We start from the raw sequence: 18,917 nt of genomic DNA, 5'->3' as shown, positions 1-18,917 counted from the left end.
CCTGCAGATGCCGTGGCGCCTGCCAGGGCATTTATGTGCACCTGCCGAGTGATCAGGGCCAGCCCAAGCCATTCTTGCGCCCTGGGGGTGTGGCCCGGCCCCTGGGCACCCGGCAGCCCCAAAAGGTTAGGGACCACTGCTCTAAGGTGCTATAAACAATGCCCTTGAGGTTTTTGTTTTAGACTAACGTGGTTATTCCTCTGAGTCATTCCCAGAGGGTAATTCAGTCAGGCATAGAGTACACTTACAGGCTGTGTCTTCATTGGCACCCTTTTCCGGAAAAGGGATGCTAATGAGAAGTGAGAATTGCAAATAAATATCCCCCACGGCATTTGCATGAACATGGCTGCTGCTTTTTTCCGGCTCGGGGCTTTGCCGGAGAAAAGTGCCACTCTAGACGGGATCTTTTGGAAAATAAAGCCTTTTCTGGAAGATCCCTTATTCCTGATTTTAAGAGGAATAAGGGATCTTCCGGAAAAGGCTTTATTTTCCGAAAGATCCCGTCTAGACTGGCGCTTTTCTGCGGCAAAGCCCCGAGCCGGAAAAAAGCGGCAGCTATGTTCATGCAAATGCCGTGGGGCATATTTAAATCCCCCACGGCATTTGCAATTCTGACTTGTCTTATTAGCATCCCTTTTCCGGAAAAGGGATGCTAATGTAGACACAGCCACAAAGTTTGTGACTGATACCAAGCTGGGAGGAGTTGCAAGTAATTTAGAGGATAGGGTTATTAAAAAAGGATCTGGAGAAATGGTCTGAGATAAATGGGATGAAGTCCAATGAGGACAAATCCAGGGTAGTCCACTTAGGAAGGAATCCGTTTCACATAGAAAAGACTGTCTAGAAAGGGATATGACCTGAAGAAGCAGGGAGAAAAATTCTCGTACCTCATTTCTAAACTTACATGAGAATGATACATGCACCCTAATAAAATACAGATCCAGCAGATTGTAACATTGAAATTGGTAGATTAAATAAGGTATTTTGTCCAAAGCATCTATGTGTTATCAGCCTATTTCATAAAGCATGGCAGGGAGAACTGAGACACCCACCATAAGACTACTGCCAAAGTCTGGGTTCCTGTCCCACAATAGCCTGAACCTAGGTTGCAATGTCCTCCAAATGCAGAGCCATGTCTTTTGTGTGTCTTGACACTTAGCCACCAAGGCCATGAGGCAGTATGCCTTAATTTCTTTCACACAGCAGTGCAGGCTTGATAAGCCTTTGCTGCTACTTTCAGCTCTAAGATGCTGCACAGGTATTTGCTTAGAAGCTTAGACTCTTACTCCTAGCATGTATAAAAGTTTTCCCAAAACACATGGGCTGTGTCTAGACTGGCCAGTTTTTCCGGAAAATCAGCCGCTTTTCTGGAAAAACTTGCCAGCTGTCTACACTGGCCGCTTGAATTTCTGCAAAAGCACTGACTTCCTACTGTAAGAAATCAGTGCTTTTTGTGGAAATACTATGCTACTCCCGTTCGGGCAAAAGGGCCAGTATAGACAGCTGAGACTTGTTTTGCGCAAAAAAGCCCCGATCACGAAAATGGCCATCGGGGCTTTTTTCGCAAAAGCGTGTCTAGATTGGCCATCGGGGCTTTTCCGCAAAAAGTGCTTTTGCGGGAAAGCATCCGTGCCAATCTAGACACTCTTTTCCGAAAATGCTTAATGGAAAACTTTTCCATTAAAAGCATTTCCGGAAAATCATTCCAGTCTAGACGTAGCCATGTAGTTTACACACCTAAAAGAGTTGCAGGGAGGGGGTAGCCAAGTTAGTCTGTACAGGATAAACTTAAAAAATAGTCTGGTAGCACTTTATAGACTAACAAAACATGTAGATGGTATCCTGAGCTTTGGTGGGCACAGCCCACTTCTTCGGATGGTCTACAAAGGGTTTACCAGCCATGAGTCTCTGTGTGGTGATTTGCAAGTGTTGCCCTCTGTTCAAACCATTGGTATGAAGTAGTATTTTGTCCCCTTTTCAAAAACCTCAATGTGCCAGAGTGTTTTATTCAGTCAGATTTTTCAGACAGGCAGGCCAAACTAAGTAATTCTCTTGAGGCCTTGGGAAGAAACCAAGGTAAGGGTTCAGTTGTACCACAGAAACAAGATGGCTATGTCTAGACTGGCATGATTTTGCGGAAATACTTTTAACGGAAAAGTTTTTCCATTAAAAGTATTTCCGCAAGAGAACGTCTAGATTGGCAAGGATGCTTTTGCGCAAAAGCATCAGTGGCCAGTCTAGACGTGATTTTGTACAAGAAAGCCCCGATCGCCATTTTAGCCATCGGGGCTTTTTTGCGCAAAACAATTCTTTCCTGTCTACACTGGCCATCTTGAGCAAGTATTCTTGCGCAAGAGGGCTTTTTCCCGAGCGGGAGCATGAAAGTACTTGCACAAGAAGCACTGATTTTGTACATTACAAAGTCAGTGCTCTTGTGCAAATTAAAGCAACCAGTGTAGACAGCTGGCAAAATCTTTCCAGTCTAGATGCACCCGATGGGTGTGGAATGGGATTGCTTCTCATAAAATCCTACAGAAAAGAATCACCAGGCAGATGAAAAGGGCGGGGTAAGGGTGCCCTTCTGGACTTTTCTCATTCTCCACACCTCTCACCCCTAGGCACTCTTTAGGGCAGTGGTCACCAACCAGTAGATCTACTGATAGATCTTTGAGCCTCTGACACATGATCCTGACTAGTTTGGTCAAGAGGCTATCAAGTGCCAGCACTTCAGCTGCTCCTCCCCCCACTGCTGCACATCACTTGCCCTTTATTTTGGAGCTGTTCCCCCAGGAGCCACCTGAGTTCTGTGCAGGACAGGGGAGGGAGAGGAGAGCACTGATGGCAAGGTACCCCCTTCTCCCACCCTGTATCCTACCTCCACAGAGCAGGGAGGAGGCACAACAGGACTAAGGAAAGAGCAAGTTTGCTGGCTGCTTTTGGGAGTGGTGCAGGGCTAGGGCAGGGGTGAGCCTACCTTGGCTCCAATGCACCACCACCCAGAAGCCACCTGAACTAAGCAGTGCCCAGCTGGAGCCAGCTCTGAACCCCTACCCAAATCATGAACCACCATCTATACCTCAAGCCCCTGCCCTAACCCTGACTCCAAACACCCTCTCAGAGCCTGCACCTAGAACCCCCTCACACTCTAAATCCCTTAACCCAAGACCAGAACCTGCACCCCAATTCTCTACCCCAGCCCAGTGAAAGTGGGGGAGGATGGAGTGAGCAGGGGCAGGGCCTCAGAGACTGGGCAAGGAGCACAAAGGCAGTAGGGCAAGAGTACATGTGTTTGAGGTAGATCTTGGATTGCACTTAAATAAGTAAGCTTGTGCTTAAAATGGTTGGAGACCATTGCTTTAGGGATAGCAGGTGGGTGGGGGAAGAGCTTTTAGTCCGTCTTTGGGGATGTTGCTAGCGTACACTGTTGGGTTCCTCACAGTAGATGGGGAGCATAAGGGGTGCATGGACCTACACCAGCATGTCTCAGCTATGCCTGTTAGAGATGCAGCAGGCATGGAGCGACACTTCACACCTGGCCCCATTCTGCTGCAAGCAGAGGGCTGGAGTAGTACTCTTCACCAGGGCTGCCTGCTAACTGAAGTCCTTAGCCCCGTGGTCACCAACCCGTCGATCGCAAGGCCTCGACTAGTCGATCGCGAGGCATTCGGGCAACCCCCGCCCCATTTACCCCTCACCCCCGAGAAGCCCAACTACCTACCTCTAGTGTAGTGCCGGCTTCCCGCGGGGTGGACGGAAGTTCTATTTGAAGCCCGCGTCACTTCTGGAAGTGTGCGGGCTGCTCCCCTCCCACAGCTCTGTTGCGTGCTGCGGGAGGGAGCATCGGCCCTGGCGGAGAAGTGTGGAGGCTTCTCTGCGCCGCCAGCTCTGGAGGGGTGAGTTGAGCGCAGGGATTTCCCTGCACCGTAGGAGTGAGGGTTGGCCATGGGATTTGGCTGGGCTGGGCCGAGCCACGGGAGGTGGGGTTTGGCCCAGGGGCAGGCACCCGTGGGGGTTGGCTATGCTGCGGGAGGAGAGGGCGGGGGTTGGCTGCGCCACAGGATGGGGGGGGTTTCTTCGGTGCAGGCTCCCGCGGGGGTTTGGCCCTCGGTGCAGGCTCCCGCGGGGGTTTGGCCCCCTGGGCAGGCACGTGAGGGGTGTCCCTGCCCCGCGGGGGGGGGGAGAAGGGGGAGTCAGGCCTGGAGGAGGCATGTGCTGGCTTCCTTCTCGGGGGGGGGGGGGGAGGGAATCCTGGGATGAGGCAGATGCAGGGGACTCTCTGCTGCCACTGGCACCGTCCCCAGACCCTATTCCCCTGTCCTCATTCCCTGAACTCTGTCCCCACTCGCACCCTGTCCCCTGCTGCAGAACCCTGTCCTCTGCCCTCCCAGCACCCTGTTCCCTCTCCCCTGCCCCCAGCCGCAGAACTGTCCCCACAAAATGTATAATTATTAATGCTTCATTGTAGCATGAATAAAAAACAGACCATTTATTTCATAACTATAAACATGTGATTTTAATTTTATATATCGCATAATTTAAAAATAAACTGTTTATCAGAGTGTGTAAGTAAGGGTTGGGAATAGCAAGTGATGGACAGGAGAATAGAGAGGGCGGGGCTTCAAGGAAGGGGCGGGGCAGTAGATCTTCCCCTGTTCTGAGATTTAAAGAGTGATCTTCGGTGTGAAAAGGTTGGAGACCACTGCCTTACCCCAAGCCCAACTCTAGAGCAACTTGTTTAAACCAGGGGCAGATAAGATGCAGGTCAAATGTGGCTTGCCAAGCCTTTGGATCCAGCCTTCCCAGCTAGGACCCTCAAGCAGGAGCCCTGCCTGTCGCAGTCCCACACCAAAGCAGCTGGCTACTTTTTCTATGTGTGGCACACTGGTTTGGGGGAAGAGGGGGAGAGAGAGAGACTTTACACACAACCCAATCAGAATTGGTTGGAAAAGGGCCACAGGAGCAGTAATGACTGGGCTGGGGGCAGTGCACAAAGTCCCCCTTCCCTTCATACAAGGCTACACATGGAAGGAGCAGCTAGTCGCTTTCAGCCTGGGGCTGGCAGCAGGCAGGAAGCCTACAGGTCCTGCTAGGCAGGAATTGCACTTCACCACCTCCTGCATCCCCATGTCTGGCCCCAGGTTATCACCAGACAACTCCCCTGCCCCACACTCACTCCTACATCTTCCCCCAAGCCACAACCAGATTCTGCACCCCAACCTCCTGCCCCGGTCACAACCCCCTCCTTCACCCAATCCCTTTACACCCAACCTCCTTCCAAGACCCACAACTGCTCTTGACCACTTGCCAAAATCTTGGGAGTGCACCCCTCCCACACACACACAAAAATTGCCTACCCCTGATCTAAATGAAACAGAAAAAAACTGAGTTTAGGACCCAACTATGCTAGATATTATATAAACAATTTTCATTTGTAGATAATTCACATGACTCCCTCATGTACAGAAATGTCCAACCTATGTACAATGTACATTAACATTTTTTAAAGGGACCAAAATAGACCATACCTCTACAAAGAGATGCAATCAGCCTCCCACTGTACCAAACATTAATGATAGGAGGTACACTGAAAGGAAGACTGCACCACTAAAATTCAAGTATCAAAACTACTGGATACAAGGACAATGCCTGTAGCAACATGAGCAGAAATGGTGGCTTTCATTTCCTAAAATACAGATTTAATTTTTTCCCTCCATCTCCATTTAATATAATGCAAGTAGAAATCAGGGCTACACAACACACAGGCCCCATTTAAGTCAGTTCTGCTGATAATAAAATGCAATGTTTACCCCATTTGCACCCATTGACAGCACTTTTAATGGACAATGACAGTCCAGGAATTTAATTATTAAAACAAATATCAACAGAATACCATTATATTGACTTTTTTGTTTTGGCTCCCACCTGCAGGCTGCATGTTGAGCCCCACGTAAACTCAAACTGCATTGCAGGCCGCAAACAAGCAGGCCATGTGTTGAGTAGCCCTGTTGTAGACCACTTATAAGTAAATGTCACATTATCAGATCACTAGCTGGTATGAAAAACGTGTGTGCATTTCTCTATGCCTTTGCTGGTACCACTGCATTCTACAGAAAGAGAAAAAAGCAACTGCCCACTGTTCTGCAGCAGGATGTTCTGCAGGCACATAAAGCAGCATTAACTGAAAATGGGCAATTCTGGGACTATTTATATTACCACGAAAAGCTAGTCACCAATTTGAAGCCATTTGAATGAGTTATACAAACATGGCTCCAGGGTCCTGTACAAACTGCAGGAGACTAAATGTCCAGTCACGGGAAAGCAAATATGCCAGCAGAAGCAAAACTATTGGACATTCTTCAATATAGTTGAGAACCAGCCATGCAAATGTCATAAACCTCAGTTAAAAGCTGTGGTATGGAACAGGCCCCAAAGTTTGATTAAGTATTAGAAACATATAGTTAAGCAAACATCTCCCTAAAAAATCTTTGATTTACTAAAGTGAAAACCACTCATTTTATAGGTCTTTATTCATATAAATACAAAACTCCTTTATGCCATAAGCACGCACGCTCCATCAACATCTTTGATCTTTTCCTCTGATCTCCAGCTGAGGAATTTTGCCTTCACATTTTCAGGCTGTTTGAGCAGCTTCCCCTTGCCCAGGACATTGTAATAATCCTAGAAAGTTGCAAAAGATAGGTTAGCAAACAAATTTCAATTAAACACTTGAGATACTCCATGCTCATTCTTCTCCCATCCACACCAACATGTGTAATTTGGTTAAATCAAAAGACTTTGATGCAAGTTGTGAAGATAATTTTTCCTTGGCAGATGGAACTCCATAAGAATTATGAGATAAATACAACCACATACAACCATTAAGATCCATTCAAATTAATACTTGATCATGACTGATAGAAGCTGGATGAGGTAATTTTTATTGAACTAGAATCAAAATCATAGGATACTAGAACTGGAAGAGATCTTGAAAGGTCATCAAGTCCAATCCCCTGCCCTCATGGCAGGACCAAGCACCATTTAGATCATTCCTTCTCTTAAATGTCTCCAATGATGGAGATTCCACAACCTCCCTATGCAATTTATTCCAGTGTTTAACCACCCCGTTAGGAAGTTTTCCCTAATATCCAACCTAAATATCTTGCTACAATTTAAGCTCACTGCTTCTTGCATCAGAGGCAAAAAAATTTTCCTTCAGCCTTCTCCTTGTAACACACTTTTAGCTACATGAAAACTGCTATCATGTTCCTCTCAGTCTTCTCTTTTCTAAACCAAACAAGCCCAATTCTTTCAGTTTGGACTCATAGGTCATGATTTCTAGACCTAGAATCATTTTAGTTGCTTTTCTCTGGACCTTCTCCAATACTCCACATCTTTCTTGAAATGTGGCGTCCAGAAATGGACACAATACTCCAACTGAGGCCTAATCAGTGCAGAGCAGAGCGGAAGAATTAATTCTTGTGTCTTGCACATACTACTCTTGTTAATGCATCCCAGAATCACATTTGCTTTTTGGAACAGTGTCACATTGTTGACTCAGCTTGTGGTCCACTATGATCCCTAGATCCCTTTCTGCAGTGCTCCTTCCTAGACAGTCCCTTACCATTCTGTATGTGTGAAACAAATTGTTCCTAAGTGGAGTACTTTCCATTTGTCTGTATTAAACTTCATCCTATTTACCTCAGGCCATTTCTCCAGTTTGTCCAGATTTGAATTATGACCCTATCCTACAAATCACTTGCACCCTCTCCCAGTTTAGTATTATCTGCTCTCACTGCCATTATCTCACTTGAGGAAGATATTGAACAGAACCGGTCCCAAAACAGATCCCTGCAGAAACTCAATTGTAATGCCCTATCAGCATGACTGTTAAGAACTACTGAGAATGGTTATCCAGCCAGTTATGCACCCACTTTACAGTAGGGATGTAAGCGACTAGTCAACTATCCAATAAGCAAAAGCTTATTTGATAGTAAGCTAGTCCATTGACTAGTCGCTTCCCTCTCTTGCAGTCTCCGCGGGGGGCAGGGTACTAGTCGGGACCTAACCCTACTGCAGCTCCCCATTTATCAACTAGACAATGAAAAATCCCTCATCTGTATTTTATTAAACAAAATTTAACATCCCTACCTTATACTAGCCCCTTCTAGATTGTATTTCCATAGTTTATTGATAAGGTCAGTGGTCCCCAACCTTTTGGGGCTGCCAGGCGCCCAGGGCAGGGCCATGGATGTGCCTGGGGGCGGGGCCACCCATATGCTGCGTGCCTGGAGCTGGTGCCGCAACTGTGCTGCATGCCCAGGGGTGGGGCCACCCATACGCTACACACCTGGGGCCTGAACAGCCCATGTCCCATGCACCCGGAGGTGGGGCTACCACCGCCCATGCGCTGCCTGCCCGGGGATGGGGCCGCCTAACCGCCATGCACCCAGGGCCAGCACCGATCATGTCCTGCGCACCTGGGAGTGGTGCCACCCATGCACCCAGGGGTTGGCACTGCTCATGCACCACGTGCCCGGGGGTGGGGCCGGCCCCGATCACTTGGCGGGCACACAGAAATGGCCCGGTGGGCACCATGGCACCCACAGGCACCGCACTAGGGACCACTGGATAAGGTCATGCAAGGCCATATCAAATGCTTCACTAAAGCCTAGTTATATCATGTCCAATGCTTCTCCCTTATCTACAAGACTTGTTATCCTATCAAAGAAAACTATCAGATTAGTTTGCCATGATTTGTTCTTTTCAAATCTCTGCTGGCTGTTACCCATCACCTTATGTCAGATGTTTTAAGATAAATTCCTAAATTATTTGATCCATTATCTTCCCTGGCACAGAAGTTAGCTGATTGGTCTGTAGTTTCCTGAGTTGCTCTTTTTTCCCTTTTTTACAAATAGGCACTATATTTGCCCTTTTCCTATCTTTAGAAATCTCTTCCTACTTTCATGAACTTTTCAAAGATGGAATGCATTTCATCAGGCCCTAGTGATTTGAAGATATCTAACTTTAAGTAATTTTTAACATTCTTTTTTTAAATTTTAACTTCTAAACCCATCCCATATCTACTAGCATTCATTATATTAGGCATCCTGTCACCATCAATCTTCAAAAGAAAGAGAAAGTTGTTAAGCAGCTCTGTCCTTTCCAAGTTTCCTGTTATTGTTTCTCTCTCCCCACTGAGGAATGGGCTGGCCTACCCTGTCCTTAGTCTTCATCCTGCTTCTAACGTATTTGTAGAATGTTTTCTTGTTATCCTTTGTCTGTAGCTAGATTGAGCTCATTTTGTATCTTTGCCTTTCTAATCTTGCCCCATATACTTATATCTGCTTATACTCATCCTTTGTAATTTGACTTAGTATTCTCCTTTGTATCAGAGTCCTTTTTTATTTTTAGATCATGTAAGATCTCCTGATTGAGCCAAGATAGTCTCTTGCCATATTTTCTATCTTTCCCTACGTAGTGCAAGAGTTTGTTTTTGGATCCTTGATGTCCCTTTGAAAAACTGCCAACAGTCTTCAGCTGTTTTTCTTTTTAGTCTCGCTTCCCATGGGATCTTACCTACCGGCTCTTTGAGTTTATTAAAATCTGCCTTCCTGAAATCCATTGTTTTCATTTTGCTGTTCTCTCTTCTACCATTCCTTAGAATCATGAAAGCTATGACTTCATGATCACTTTCACCCTAAGCTGACTACCACTTTCAAATTTTCATCCAGTTCTTCCCTATTGTTAAAAATCAAATCTAGAATAGCTTCCCCATAGTAGCTCTCTCAACCTTGGGAGGGAGGAGGGGAGAAGAGAGTGGTCTCCAATGCATTCCAAGAACTTATTGAATAATCGGTGTCATGCTGTGTTCGTTTCCCAACAGATGTCTGGATAATTGAAGTCCCTCATCATCACTAAATCCTGTGTTTTGGATGATTTTGTTAGTTGTTTAAAAAAAGGCTCATCCACCTCATCTGCCTGGGTAGGTGGTCTGTAGTAGATCCCTAGCATGGTATCACCTTTTTTTTTTTTTTTTTTAATATAAGGTAACACCTCTGCCACAAACTAATTTCTTTTGGTGGAAAAAAAAATTCAAGCTACCTTACCCACCTTCTATTGCTAGCTGTCTTCCCTAGTTCCAAGCCTCAGGAAAGTCCATGCCCAACCAGATCTGGGGCTTTTAGAGTCCCAATTATGTTACTCCAAATTTTTAACTAAAGGGATCCTATCAAGGATGAGAATCTCCACCCAAGTCTAACCTCAAATCAAACCAGGACTGTCTTTTTCTGGATGTCTGTACAGAACCTAGCATACAGTGGCCCCCAATCCCCTACTGAGGATCTTTGGTATTACTATAATGCCTGGTCTTATTGGTTAACCTTATTGACTACATGTACCCCCAAACACCTCTGTATAAGAGGCAACAAGTGGCCAGGAGGCACATGCCAGCTGGCACGGGAAGTGGCTTTCAAGCCAGCTCCCTATGCATGCCCCTCGTGCTGCTACCTGTTTATTGAAGGGATGAGGAGGAGCACAGGTGCGCATCACTGCTTGTGGAGAGCCAGCTAGTCTCAAAACCAATAAACCTAAGTCTTCCCATACAAGACACTTTTCCGTCCCCCTGTTGTGACAGGTTAACTAATGAATGTCTCTGATTCGGTGGCTGACTGCAATATGAATCATCACAGCCAGTGAATAAGGATCAGAAATTTATCTCCGAGGACTATAGCACACCAAGACAATGATGTGTGTTAGGATGTGACTCTAGTCTCGGTGCTAAAGAGGCCAACTTTATTAGACCAAAACAAGCAATGAAAGTTTTTTCTTTTATAGAATCTTCCAAATCCTTTTAAAAGCTAATCTGTAAGCTCATCTTATATACATCGGTTTTAAAAATGAAGAATGTCAAATCTCAAGTTTAGTATTAAAATTTTTTTTGTTTTTATACTAATCCATGAAAAACCAAGGGATCAGGCAAGAGAAGCATACACTAGTAGAACTGTTTCAGTCAGATGCTCCCAAAGTCTTTCACGTGACATTTCAAAACAACCTACGAACTGTAAATTATCCAAAATTTAGTTTTATTTCCTAGATGAGCAAACAGTCATATATTTTAATTGTTTAGACACTACAGTATTGATTCTGAAGACAGGATGAAATAGCACTCTTACCGAGTATACAACACCAATGAAGCTAATCCAGCCTGTTTTTTTGCATAGTTGAATCTTGTCTGTTCACTAACAAATGACCACAATTCATCCAAGCTGACAGTAGGACAGAAGTTCTCTAGTTCTTCAGAGTGGCACCATCTAATACCAACTTTCTCAAAATAATCAAGATGACTGGGGAGGAAAAATATTGGATATAAGATCATGTTCCTTGAAATTTCTTTTGAATTGGCTGTGCTAAAATCAGATCAGTTAAAAATACTAACCTTTATTGTACTACAATTTGCCACAGAAAAATCATATACAAATACATCTGAACTTTAAAACTCTTGTGTGAGTCACTATTTGCATATTCTTGAGGGATGTTCACATTTTCCAGATCTAGAAATTAAATAAATCTCGTTAGTAAAATTAATGTTTTGATTAAAAAAAGTCAAAACTCATCTTTCTTGTGAACAGTTTGGGCCCCATTCTATATTTCATAGGCACCCACAACTCTGACTTTAGCAGATTTTGTTGTACAATAAATGTAGATTCAGATCTTTTGTTACTAACCCAGTGACTGACTGAACTGAAAGTAGTGACAGTCAGTGAACAGAAATTAGTTGTTACTTTCCGAGTACTCAAGCACAACTATGACAATGGGCAATGTCTAGATGCGACACGAGACTCTGTAATGTTTAAATACAGGACTCCTCATGCCCCCCCCCAAAAAACACACACCACTGAAATCAGGAAATACAAAAGCTTAAATTCATCTACTGTCGTTGTATACATGCATACCATGTAGAATCAAAGTTAAGCAAATTATCAATGTCTTGCAAACTTTAACTGTGGCAAACATACACTAGAAGAGGGACAGGAAACCTTTTTTAGATCAGGGACCACTGACCCACAGAAAAATCAGTTGGGGGGCCTCGCACAAGTGAGAAGTATCAAAAATAAAATAAACCCCAAAACCACCCTTATTGACATGGCATCCAACTGAGGAGAAAGACACTCCCCCACATTTCCTTCACACTCAGAAACTAGGGGACCCAAGTGTGTAGATTTTGTGTGCCACAGCCCTGTGGAGAGCTGGTGGGAGGGCTGGAGTGCCAGCATGCAAGCGTCCCAATGCTGGGGTGGGGGAAGCTCCAAGCATCAGGGGCTGGATCCAGGCAAGCCAGGGGCTGGATCTGGCTCCCAGGTCTTATGTTCACCACCCCTGCACTAGAAGCTTTGAAACAAGCTATTTTTACCACATGTAACTCACTAAAACATGAGATCGTTACCAGCACTTTACTTTTAAAAGATGGACAAAAGGCTAAATAGTTGCAGTAAATGGGAAGGGAACCTTTTTTGGGGGCCATGACCAAGTGAAAAGGGAAAAAAACCACCCTTCACTGACGGGGCAGACTGAGAAGAAGAAAGACACTCCCCACATTCTCCTCACATATCAGAACCCTGGGGGGGGGGGGGGGGGGGGGAGAAGAGGTCCAGGATAGGAGATTTAGTGTGCTCCAGCTCTGTAGCAGGGTAGCTGGAGTGCCAGGGCAGACTCCCCAAAGCTGAGGGTGAGCCCTGAGCCGCAGGGGCCGGATCTAGGCAAGTTCGGGGCCGCATTTGGCCCCTGGCCTGAGGTTTCAAACCCCTGCAATAAATGATATTGAGAACTACAAAAGAAATCAGCTAAGTTTTCTTGCAAGATTAGTAAGGGGTAATCTTTGGGGTAAGGGTTTAAAGGAAAAAAATCGTATGCCTTACCACGTGTCTAAGTTAATTGTGTGCTGGTGCAGGCCCCCAGCATGTCCATGGCCGGTGACTGATGCTTTCTGCGTTTGCCTAGGAGAAATGTAAAAAGGGATTGTGACGCAAGGGGGATGAAGTGCCCTACACTGAGTCCCAACACGAGCACATGAGTAAAAGTTTTCCACACGTACCAAGACGGCCGCGGCTAACGTGTCCTCCCAGCTTCTCCGTCTTCCTTAGGCTGGAAAATTAGGTGCAAACATTAACAAACCGAACCGACAGTAACTGTACGAACAGCCGAGCCCAGGTGACAGCGCTGGAGGGAACGGGCCCAGCACTTCGCACAACGGGACGCGGGCCTGACTACGGTCCCCGGCGCTTCCACAGCAGCGGCTGGACCCTCCCCGCACGCGCGGGGCACCCCGGGCAGGAAGGGGCCGCCCGCCGCTAGACCCGCAGAGGCGCTGGCGCTCCCCCCCCCTCCATTCGTGCCGGCCCGGGCGGGCGCTGAGCACGCGCAGGGCCCAGCCCCCGCAGCCTCAAGCCGGCTCCGACACGCAGCCCAGCCCGGGGCCCGGGCCCGCGCCCGCTCCCCCTCCGCCTCCGCCACCAGCAACTCGGCCCCGCGCGCAGCAGGAGCCCTCACGCTGCAACCCACCATCTTGGCGCCGACCGCCGGGAAAGAGAAAGAGGCCGCGGAGCATCGCGAGACGAGACGTCAGGGGGCGGGAAGCAGTGGGAGGAGGAAAGGGTGAACTAGATCTCGCGAGACGCCACGGGGGCGGTGAGTCAGTCGGGGCCTTTGTCTGGCCGGCCGGCCGGGCGTGTGGTACCCGCGGCAGCTGCTTGCGCCCTCGTGGCCCTGGGGCCGCCACAGGCCGCCTCGCCGCGCTCTGAGAGTTGTGGCAGAGTCGGCACGTGCTTGTTGGAAGGGGTGTCACAAATCGCACCTTGTTCTCCGCCTCCAGGGCACAAGCGTGCGGGAGAAGCGCGTGTTGCATGTGGCAACTCTGGGGCCAGACACCAGCTCTGGGGCTCGTGGCCCTTCCTACCCATGCTGCAGCAGGGGGGGGGCCTCCGCCAACCCTTTCTGCGGCCAGATAGGGGATGGGCCGCGGGATCTCCCCAGCACTGGGGCCAGGGACAGGCTGCTGCAGCCAGACTGGGGGATGAGCCCCACCTGGGGCCTTGTTGGCCAGGCTTCATTTTAAATAAAGTAAAATATTATGTCCGACACAAGAAGGTTTCAGCGCTGTCTTTATTTCTGGCGGGAGGGGGGAGTCTTTTTAGAATCAGGGCCATACAAATCAGGTGGGGGCCACACAAGTCAGAAGGTAAAAAAGCCTCTCTAAAAACTCCCAGGCTTCATTGATGTGGCCCTCCCTGAAGCACCTCATCCCCCCCCCTTTCGCCCAGTGCTCCAGCCCCATGGGAGGGGCAGGACTGAGGTTCGAGGCCTCAGGCCAGATAACTCTTCTGGAGTTCCAGGGTTAGTGGATTTTGTGGACTCCCTAGGCTCGGGATGGGGCCAAAACAGGGGCTCAATGTGTGGGACAAGGCTGCTCCTGAGTGGGCTAGGGATGGGGGCATAATCTGAGCAGGAGGGACTGAGGGCGCGAGGTCTGTTGGAAAGGTAGGGTGAAGGAGTAGGCTGGGGGTAGGATGGGTGGCTGGTGGGGGGGCAAGGAGCTAGAAGTGGGCTTGAGGGAAGGGTGTCGTGTGCTGCTGTTTCCCCAGCCTGGAAGGGGGAGCGCTTCTTCCCCATTCAGTGAGCCTCAGGGTATTCCCTCCACCTTCCTCCTCCCGTCCTCTCCCCCACAGTGAGAAGGGAGAGGGAGGGAGGACAAGGCTGCAATGCCAGGCAAAAGGAGCCCGGGCTGCTCAGGTTAGTGCTGCTGGGTGCCTCTTCGTCCTCCTTGCAGAAGCAATGCTTGCTGCTGCAGCCCCACGCATGACTGGGCAAGAGGGAGCCAGGCTGGGCTTTGGTCTCACGGAGGGAGGGGACTAAGGACGTGGCCACTCAGAGCGCAAAGGGCTGTCGGGAACTCGGGGCCTCAGTTTCCACCTGGTGTTTCTGAGTCTGCTTGCCTAGCAGCCCGTGAGTGCCAAGAACAACAGCAGCATTGCCCTGGACCAAGTCGTGGTGCTCCGGAACATAGGAGCCTGCCTCCGTTCCCAGCGCAAGTGGGCCTCACACCATCCGAAGAAGCCCGAGCTGGGGTATAGGCCAACTAAAAGGCTGCAGCCAGAGCCGAGCAGGCAGGACTTTTGGGAGGTTCAATCCGCCCAGGCTGGGCTGCAAAGAGGCTTTGTCATCTCTGAACAGTGTGCAGGTAGCGAGCCCATATGAGAGCGGAGCCTGTGGATGCAGAGTGACATTATCCCACAGGAAAATGTTTTTACTATCAAGAGATGATCTGAAGGGTGTAATTCAGAGGGTTAACCTTTAGGTGATGCAAACAGTCATAGTTCCAATTAATATTTTATTTACAAACCAGATTTATGACATCTTTACAGAACCTTGATCCTGTTGTATGTTTTGTAACAATCCCCTGCATCCAGTTGAAGCAGCCTGAAGACTGCTGAAGGGCGTAAAAGCAGAGCCAAGTGTCTGTGGTTATGAGGCAGCATGATTAAACTCCCCTTTCCCTCTTATACTGTCATAGGCAAAGGAGGTTGCATAAAAGCACCTAACTGTTGTTCCTCTAGACTTGAGGATCCCCTTTGTAAACAGTCCTAGACTGGTTATACCAGTTTTAGGATCAGTGTCCACTGATAGTATGCTACACAGCACATAAGCACCTTATACTCTCTCCTGAAATGTCTATCAAAGTGCAGCCTATGTCCTATAAACACTGTTACCTACAGGCTAATTTTTCAGATAAAACAGGAAATAGTTATGAAGTGACCTTGGACTAAAATTGCCAAGTGGAGTGCAGTAATTGCAGGCACATCATGACCACAAGTATCTCTCTTCTTTTAATTTCTCTGTGTGGAATCCATGAAAGTATTTTGGTGATACCTAAATCCCTATTTTCATTTCATCGTGATTCACAAAATTCCTGCCAAGCTTTATATGTGATGCCCAACCCAGGAGATATGCTCAGAGGTTGCAAGATGAAGTCCCATTCCAAATCCAATCAAAGAAGCAAGTGGTGCTCAATTTATAACTTTTAGTCCTATTAGTAGTACTGTAGCCTTGGTTATGTTAGACACAGACTGAATTCCTTCTTCTACTTGAGAGAAAAAATTTGAAAAGGGGTCTTTCCAGTCAGGAGGAGTGCTCTAACCACTAAGGTGGGAGGGAAGATATTCTGATGTGGAGCTTCCTCAATCCTTCCTATTGAAGTTGTTAGACCCTGAGTGGTTGAAGCAGAATTGGACCTGGGCTCTCCCACATCCCAGATGGGAGCCCAAACCACTGGGCTAGAGCGAATCTCTGACTTAATGACTGTTTAAGTATTTTGTCAGTCAGTCACTGGGATAGTAAGAGTAAATGAGAATGTCTCTGTCATGCTGGGGCCATAGCACTGACCTAGGAGGTGGGAGATCATGGGTCCTGTACCCGTTCTAATCACAGTTCAACAAGAAAGACTGAGAGCCCCCCGTCAGACTATCCTGTAGCCTAATCATTAGTGCACCCTCATAAACATTGTGGAAGAGGCCTTCTCAAATTCTTACTGTGTTGATAGACTCATAGACTTTAAGGTCAGAAGGGACCATTATGATTATCTAGTCTGACCCCCTGCACAGTGCAGGCCACAGAATCTCACCCACCCCCTCCTAGAATAATCCTCTCACCTATATCTCAGATATTGAAGCCTTCAAATACTTTGAAGACCCCAAGATGCAGAAAATCCTCCAGGTGTGATCTGTACCCCATGCTACAGAGGAAGGCAAAAAACCTCCAGGGTCTCTGCCAATCTACCCTGGAGGAAAATTCCTTCCCGACCCCAAATATGGCGATCAGCTAAATCCTGAGCATGTGGGCAAGACTCACCAGCCAGACACCAACAAAGTTCTCTATAGTAACTCCTATCATCCCTCTGTTGATCTATTTACCTCTGATAATGAATGGTCAATTAGTTGCCAAGATCATGTTATCTCATCAAACCATCCGCTTCATAAACCCATCTAGTTTTATTCTTTAAGCCAGATAGATCTTTTGCCTCCACTACTTCCCTTGGAAGGCCGTTCCAGAACCTCACTCCTCTCATGGTTAGAAACCTTCGTCTAATCTCAAATCTAAACTTCCTACTAGCCAGCTTATATCCATTTGTTCTTGTGTCCACATTGGTATTAAGCTTAAATAATTCCTCTCCCTCCCTGGTATTTATCCCTGTAATATATTTAAAGAGTGCAATCATGTCCCCCCTCAGCCTTCTTTTGGTTAAGGTAAACAAGCCAAGCTCCTTGAGTCTCCTTTCATAAGACAGGTTTTCCATTCCTCGGATCATCCTAGTGGCCCTTCTTTGTACCTGTTCCAGTTTGAATTCATCCTTCTTAAACATGGGAGACCAGAACTGTACACAGTATTCCAAATGGGGTCTCACCAATGCCTTGTAACGCCTCACTAACACCTCCTTATCCCTACTGGAAATACCTCGCCTAATACATCCCAAGACCGTATTAGCCTTTTTCACGACCATGTCACAATGGCGGCTTATAGTCATCCTATAATCAACCAGGACTCCAAGGTCCTTCTCCTCCTCCGTTACTTCCAACTGATGTGTCCCCAGCTTATAACTAAAATTCTTGTTATTAATCCCTAAATGCATAACCTTACACTTCTCACTATTAAATTTCATCCTATTGCTATCACTCCAATTTACAAGGTCATCCAGATCTTCCTGTATGATATCCCAATCCTTTTCTGAATTGGCAATACCTCCCAACTTTGTGTCATCCACAAATTTTATCAGGACACTTCCACTTTTGGTGCCAAGGTCAGCGATAAAAAGATTAAATAAAATTGGCCCCAAAACTGATCCCTGAGGAACTCCGCTAGTAACCTTCCTCCAACCTGACAGTTCACCTTTCAATGTGACCCGCTGTAGTCTCCCCTTTAACCAGTTGCTTATCCACCTCTCAACTTTCATATTAATCCCTATCTTTTCCAATTTAACCAATAATTCCCCATGTGGTACTGTATCAAATGCCTTACTAAAGTCGAGGTAGATTAGATCCACTGCATTTCCTTTATCTAAAAAATCTGTTACTTTCTCAAAAAAGGAGATCAGGTTGGTTTGGCACGATCTACCTTTTGTAAAACCATGTTGTAATTTGTCCCAATTGCCATTAGCTTCAATGTCTCTAACTACTTTCTCCTTCAAAATTTTTTCCAAGATCTTGCATACTACAGATGTCAAACTAACAGGCCTATAGTTACCTGGGTCGCTTTTTTTCCCTTTCTTAAAAATAGGAACTATATTAGCAATTCTCCAGTCAAATGGTACAACCCCTGAGTTTAGAGATTTATTGAAAAATTTTGCTAATGGACTTGCAATTTCATGTGCCAGTTCCTTTAATATTCTTGGATGAAGATTATCTGGGCCCCCCGATTTACTCCCATTAAGCTTTCAAGTTTGGCTTTTACCTCAGATATGGTAATATCTACCTCCATATCCTTATTCCCATTTGTTATGTTGCCATTATCCCTAAGCTCTTCATTAGCCTCATTAAAGACTGAAGCAAAGTATTTGTTTAGATATTGGGCCATTCCTAGATTATCCTTAACCTCCACTCCATCCTTAGTAATTAGTGGTCCTACTTCTTTTTTTGTTTTTTCCCCTATTTATATGGCTATAAAACCTTTTACTATTGGTTTTAATTCCCTTTGCAAGGTCCAACTCTACCTCTGACTTTTAGGCTTTCTTACTTTGTCCCTACATACTCTAACCTCAATAAGGTAGCTTTCTTTACTGATCCCTCCCATCTTCCACTCCTTATATGCTTTCTGCGTTTTCTTAATCACCTCTCTGAGATGCTTGCTCATCCAGCTTGGTCTAACACACCTGC

At 46.7% G+C, this 18,917-nt stretch overlaps 1 long non-coding RNA gene and 2 other non-coding genes across 4 annotated transcripts; all 3 read right to left on the bottom strand.

Moving 5' to 3' along the window:
- Positions 1-6,509: 6,509 nt before the first annotated feature.
- Positions 6,510-13,656, bottom strand: LOC102458716 (uncharacterized). Of its 2 annotated transcripts, XR_332758.4 has the most exons (6): positions 13,558-13,656; positions 13,091-13,140; positions 12,915-12,992; positions 11,435-11,549; positions 11,172-11,342; positions 6,510-6,678 (listed from the first exon to the last, which is right to left on the bottom strand). It is a non-coding gene; the product is annotated as an uncharacterized LOC102458716 (long non-coding RNA). The 2 variants fall into 2 exon arrangements; XR_001368995.3 differs by lacking the exon at positions 13,558-13,656 and having other exon boundaries at positions 13,091-13,512.
- Positions 10,644-10,775, bottom strand: LOC112547539 (small nucleolar RNA SNORA3/SNORA45 family). Its single transcript, XR_003091305.1, has one exon. It is a non-coding gene; the product is annotated as a small nucleolar RNA SNORA3/SNORA45 family (small nucleolar RNA).
- On the bottom strand, positions 11,711-11,843 carry LOC112547541 (small nucleolar RNA SNORA3/SNORA45 family). The gene has a single exon (XR_003091307.1). It is a non-coding gene; the product is annotated as a small nucleolar RNA SNORA3/SNORA45 family (small nucleolar RNA).
- Positions 13,657-18,917: the final 5,261 nt, after the last annotated feature.

The sequence above is a fragment of the Pelodiscus sinensis genome, chromosome 4 (genome assembly GCF_049634645.1).
Source record: "Pelodiscus sinensis isolate JC-2024 chromosome 4, ASM4963464v1, whole genome shotgun sequence".
NCBI lineage: Eukaryota > Metazoa > Chordata > Testudines > Trionychidae > Pelodiscus > Pelodiscus sinensis.
This window is presented reverse-complemented; position numbering and strand designations above follow the sequence as displayed.